This window comes from Pseudophryne corroboree, chromosome 4 (assembly GCF_028390025.1).
Source record: "Pseudophryne corroboree isolate aPseCor3 chromosome 4, aPseCor3.hap2, whole genome shotgun sequence".
In the NCBI taxonomy this organism is placed as follows: Eukaryota; Metazoa; Chordata; class Amphibia; order Anura; family Myobatrachidae; genus Pseudophryne; species Pseudophryne corroboree.
Window position 1 is genome coordinate 676,572,495 of NC_086447.1, and position 6,325 is coordinate 676,578,819.

Genomic DNA, 6,325 nt, shown 5'->3' on the forward strand with positions numbered 1-6,325 from the left:
GGTGTAGGCGGGAAATGTATGACCTAGTTGGATAGTAAAAGCATGTATGTATGAAATTCATGTCTGAGGGGCATGTATCATCGTGCCGTATATGTTCTAGATAAGCTTCGAGGTATTGCGAAGTATACATTAAATCCTTCTCATCCCGTATTAAGGGTCTGTAAGTGGGCCAACAAACACTACCGAGCTCTTTTCGGCTTCTTGTTCCAACAAATGGGGTGCACATTTAGTTGATGATACATGGAGGGGGAACACATGTGAATGCTAATATGTGGATATCACCTGTCGACTATGTGTGTCACTACCTGAAGGTTGTAGAGATGAAGATAAGAAACATATCAAAAATACAATCACATAACATTTGTGCAATCGTTCTTGGGTGTTGATCGAAGTCTTGTCCGGATGGGTGTATTTTTGCTGAGAGTGTTCATCAAAGACTTTTCTGGATGGGTGTATTTTTGCTGAGAGAAAAACAGAGGAAAAAACGGGTGAAAGAAACGGACTGTGGAATCACGTTTTATCACAACATTGCCTCTATTGATGGGTCATAAATGAAATCGGTTGCTGTAACAATGCCCCCGCTCCTCAAACTCATCACTTTGGTACCGCGCTTGCGCCGCGTTAAAATTCGAACACACCTAAATATCAAACCAATCATTATGACAACTCCCAGGATACAAAGGAGAAACTTTCCTACACTCACGATAACATTTTGAGCCCATTCTCCTAATCCTGAGAACCAATTGCGTGGGTTCAACCATGAGACCCAGCCGGTCAGTTCATTACTCACAGCAGTAAGGGTAAGGTTGTGTTTCCTTCGGAACTCCCACTTCAATTGCAAGATATCGTCCATCTTTTGATCTCTGACTTCGGTTGGGTCATCAGTGTTGTTTGTAATATACGTGCAGCACTTCACACCATACTGAGTTGCCAAGGTGACACAGTACCCGCCTGTCACCGCTGTGATATAATTTGGAACCATCCTGTGCTGGATCAGTTCCGTTTTGTAAGCTTGCAACTCCCTCCCTGTATACCTGAAGGTTCGCTAGCGCATGAATATACCTATAATTTATAATTCCCCTGGCAGTACGGGTGATATCTAACGCGAGTAGGAATTGAATCCCGGTGGATTCGTGGATCAAATCAGAGGCTGCGTGCTCTGTCCTATCTATAAGGTGTCTCTTAACAATGTGTTCATAGTGAGTATGAGTGTAAGGAGCTTGAGAATTGCGGTGAACGTCTTTCATCTTATTATGGGTTATGGTCATAACTTCTGTCAACACTCTTCCAATGTAACACAATCCCTCTGAGTTTGGGGCAAGCCACTTATACACCTTCCTCCCGCATATGAAATATGCATCATCGGGGAGGACATATGGGACAGAATATGACGTTACCATATTGCAAACCTTCCAAGTGAAAAATCCTATCCCTAACTCTCTCATCTGCTCAGTACACGTATCAGGCTGTATGATATGCGCACAGTACCCTGGTGATACTTCTCCAACCCGCATGGTCCTACTTCCTAGAGTATACCTGTACCGAAAATACCTTCCACCGTCGGCTATTTGGCGTATAAGTTCAGAGTCTAGGGGTATTCTGTCGGCTCTGTGTGAAAATGCCATGGTTTGGTTATTCCATGTCACTTCCCAATTTCCCGGCTTTCGGGAATTGGAAATGTTGAAACATACTAAGAATCTATCCACATGATATTGGTGGAGCTTCAAACTAGGGGGCCTTGAAATATTAAATTTCTTGTCCACCGGTCTCCCACCCCTAATTCAAGTACCTCATCTATTGTTAGAGGATACGGTACTAGTCCTGACTTGCTCTGGCCTTGAGGTACTTGTGAGCACACCCAGCATTCTGTTTGGTTTAAAACCTTATGACTAGACGGGGCGATCGGGCATCGGTCAAATTGATACAGTATTATTACGAGAGAACCAAAAACGGACAAATAGATACTCCAAAATTGGAAAGAAAAGAAAAAAACACCTGTTTTTAACTTAGATAGATAACGTTGTCCTTAGTGGCGGTGCGCCCAGAGCCAGAGAGTACATGTACTAGAAAAAGGGAGAGAGAGAAGGCTCTTGTGTGGGCGCACTCTTTAGAAAATGAGAAAAATTCCTATGACATGTGAAAGGAAATAATAAAAACATGGGGGGTCATTCCGAGTTGTTCGCTCGCAAGGCGATTTTAGCAGTATTGCACACGCTAAGCTGCCGCCTACTGGGAGTGAATCTTAGCATCTTAAAATTGCGAACGAAAGATTCGCAAAATTGCGAAAAGACATCTCTGTCCAGTTTCTGAGTAGCTCGAGACTTACTCGGCATCTGCGATCAGTTCAGTGCTTGTCGTTCCTGGTTTGACGTCACAAACACACCCAGCGTTCGCCCAGACACTCCTCCGTTTCTCCAGCCACTCCCGCGTTTTTCCCAGAAACGGTAGCGTTTTTTCCCACACGCCCATAAAACGGCCTGCTTCCGCCCAGAAACACCCACTTCTTGTCAATCACATTCCGATCGCCTGAGCGATGAAAAAGCCGTGAGTAAAATACCAAACTTCTTAGCAAATTTACTTGGCGCAGTCGCAGTGCGGACATTGCGCATGCGCACTAAGCGGAAAATCGCTGCGATGCGAAGAAATTTTCCGAGCGAACGACTCTGAATGACCCCCATGGTTTTTAATGTTAACGTTTAAAATTAAAATACCCCTATAGTTGATCCATATGAAATAAAGATAATTGAAATTTTAAAAATGTTCTGGTCTGTTTAATCACAAAGTGTGATTGGAATGGTTGTAGACATTTGATCGTCTTACCCCCATTTCCCCTGACCAGTACAGATTATCTGTATTAATGGGACCGAGGAGTGGTCATAAAGAATTATATGATAAGTACATCCCAAAAGGGCTACTTAGATTCAGAAATTAGTGGTCACCTGCATTCAAAAAGACCTGACTTTATAACGTGAGCCACAATAGTTGGTCGTAAGCCTCAAATAAGACAGAATATAATGGAAGTAAGAGTTGGTGGTGATACTGCTGTTGGCGTCGCAACTCACATAGAAAGGGAAATGATCCTTGCTCTACAACACCAGGTATTCGCAGGAAGTCTCCTCTCCCGGTACTAACCCGGCCCAACACTGTTTGGCTTCCAAGATCGGACGAGATCGGGCATTGGCAGCGTGGTATGATAGTAGAGAATTTATATGATAGTACACCAATGAGAGTGCACCTATATATGAAATAAGAGAAGGAAAGAAGAGTGTGGAGACAGTTTAGAAGGCGAAGAAGAGAGATGAATGAGTAAAGTAAATTATGTGGATCTGCTTTCTACGTTAGGCACGGCTTATCAATCCCACATTGAGCTCCGTGGAATATAGATGAGAGTCCACGGAAGAATAGTAAAGCATGGGCAAGAGGTACATGATCTGTGAGTTTGTTTAAATTATCTGACAAAAAGACAGCACAAAAAGCCAATGAGAGATTGGGTTAAAGATCTGATGACTAATACATTAATTGTCTGTGTCACCAGAAAGATGTAGCCATGAACAGTAAATACTGGCATTAGCCCATGAGGAAAAGAAAAAGAAAAAGAAAGAATTGCTTTCTATTATTTGAATCCTTGGCATGTTATTCAGACTGGATAGAAAATGCAATCATGGTATTTAAGCATCAATTTGTGAAATCTCATTACTAATCATGATACATTTCTGAACTGAGTGTGGAGATTCATTTAGGTTTGAAAAATCAAGTATAATAAATCCCACAGATTAAGCCAGAAAGACAGTAATATTGTCAGTAACAAAGAAGGCACTGAAATTGACAGTGAATGAACAAAATTCTATAACAATATACTGGTTTCTACTGATGTAGAATCAGGCAAACAGTATGAGATATTTAACAAATATAAAAAAAGTTATTATATATGTGTGTACAGCTGCAGTTTGGGAAATAGAGCTTATAGCAGCAATCTGTATGTGTACTACACAAGTCTGGTAGAATCTGTGCTGCAATACACCATATTGTCAAAAACACACATATAATGTTACTGTCTGTGTATATTGTGCACAAGACAGTAGTGGGCTTACGATCACCAAGATTGTAGAAGTCAAAGTGGGCAAGTCAGAGCATCTTCAGGTACCGAATGCAGGAGCCAAGAGTTTACTTCATGTGCGATCCCCTCCGTGGAAGACGCGTTTCGCTCTGGCGGGCTTGTTCACTTCCGGGTCCACCGGTCTCCCACCCCTTATTTCAAGTACCTCATCTATTGTTAAAGGATACGGTACTAGTCCTGACTTGCTCTGACCTTGAGGTACTTGTGAGCACACCCAGCATTCTGTTTGGTTTAAAACCTTACCCACTAATGAGTGATAATCACTCAATGGATGACGGTCCATGTTGATATTAAGGCTGGACTGACATCTCTGGATGCACCAGTCCTCAACTATGTTTTCACAGTTTCTACAAATATAATTTTCCTCAGCCAATAACCCTTCACAGTGCCTCCTAGTTTCTTGACTACTAGATCGTTTTCTGATACTCGCCTTTGCTCGATGGATGTGTTGCTCTTGGAATTCTACAAATCCGTCCTTGCCATCAGAACCCATTCCAGATCCTTTCTCGACCTCTCTGGCACTCTCACCGAAATAGACTGCTCTGGTCAACAACAGGGTCAACAGAAAAACCCGGAATGCAGTCTCTTGGGGTAAGTCCATCTTGTTAAGGGGAGAGAAAAAGGAGCAAGGAAGGGGGGAAAGGAGGGTAATGGGAGATGGAGAAAATAATAAAAAGGAAAAAGAAATTTGGTGCGACAACCGCCTCTGGTCTTGTAGTTCTCTGTGCTCAGGTGCCGTGACAACAGTCCTGTCTCTCAACCTTCCCGACAAAGGAACTCCAGTGATATGATTTCCTGTACACTCTGCTCTTTGTCACGGGCTCTCTCTGGGTCAGCGACCTTCTTACAGTGGGACGAGTGGACCCAAGTCTCTCTCTTGGCAACCTTTAATGCTGTCGTGCTGGTCAGTAAGACTTGGTACGGTCCTTCCCACCGGTCAATAAGGCAACCTGAGTGTAGAAAATTTCAAATCATTACATAATCCCCAGGTTCAATGTCATGACAATTACTGTTTGGTAGGTCAGGAATCACCAGCTTTAGATTTCTGTTTTGATTCCACAGCTGCTGGCTCATCTTAACCATATATTTTACAGTCACCTCATTATTGCATTTCAAATCATCCTGGGGGTCAATCATTACATGGGGTTGTCGACCAAAAAGAATCTCAAAGGGGGATAGGTTAAGGGGGGACCTGGGAGTGGTTCTGATGCTGTACAATACAAGTGGCAAAGCTTCTGGCCATAACAATCCAGTTTCAGCCATCACTTTGCTCAACTTGTTCTTAATAGTGCTGTTTACTCTTTCCACTTTCGCACTCGCCTGTGGGCGGTACGGAGTATGCAGCTTACTATTAATTCCCATCAGTTTGCACATAACCTGAAAGACTTCACCTGTAAAATGGGTACCCCTATCGCTTTCAATTATCCCAGGGATACCATATCTGCACACAAATTCCTGCACAATTTTCTTTGCAGTGAACGTAGCAGTATTTGTGGCAGCGGGGAACGCTTCTACCAAATTTCTCTGACGTCCTAAGTGGATGCTGGGACTCCGTAAGGACCATGGGGAATAGCGGCTCCGCAGGAGACTGGGCACAACTAAAGAAAGCTTTAGGACTACCTGGTGTGCACTGGCTCCTCCCACTATGACCCTCCTCCAGACCTCAGTTAGAATCTTGTGCCCGACTGAGCTGGATGCACACTAGGGGCTCTCCTGAGCTCCTAGAAAGAAAGTATATTTTAGGTTTTTTATTTTACAGTGAGATCTGCTGGCAACAGACTCACTGCAGCGAGGGACTAAGGGGAGAAGAAGCGAACCTACCTAACAGGTGGTAGCTTGGGCTTCTTAGGCTACTGGACACCATTAGCTCCAGAGGGATCGACCGCAGGACCCGACCTTGATGTTCGGTCCCGGAGCCGCGCCGCCGTCCCCCTTACAGAGCCAGAAGCAAGAAGTGTTACTGAAAATCGGCGGCAGAAGACTTCTGTCTTCAACAAGGTAGCGCACAGCACTGCAGCTGTGCGCCATTGCTCCTCATGCACACCTCACACTCCGGTCACTGATGGGTGCAGGGCGCTGGGGGGGGGGGGGGCCCTGAGGGCAATATAAACACCTTGGCTGGCAAATCATCACACTATATAGTCCCAGGGCTATATATGTGATAAATTACCCCTGCCAGAATCCATGAAAAAAGCGGTAGAAAAGTCA

At 44.0% G+C, this 6,325-nt stretch overlaps 1 pseudogene; it reads right to left on the bottom strand.

Annotated features, from left to right (window-relative positions):
* Window positions 1–3,083: 3,083 nt before the first annotated feature.
* Window positions 3,084–3,202, bottom strand: LOC134913092 (5S ribosomal RNA; annotated as a pseudogene).
* Between the last annotated feature and the right edge of the window lie 3,123 nt (window positions 3,203–6,325).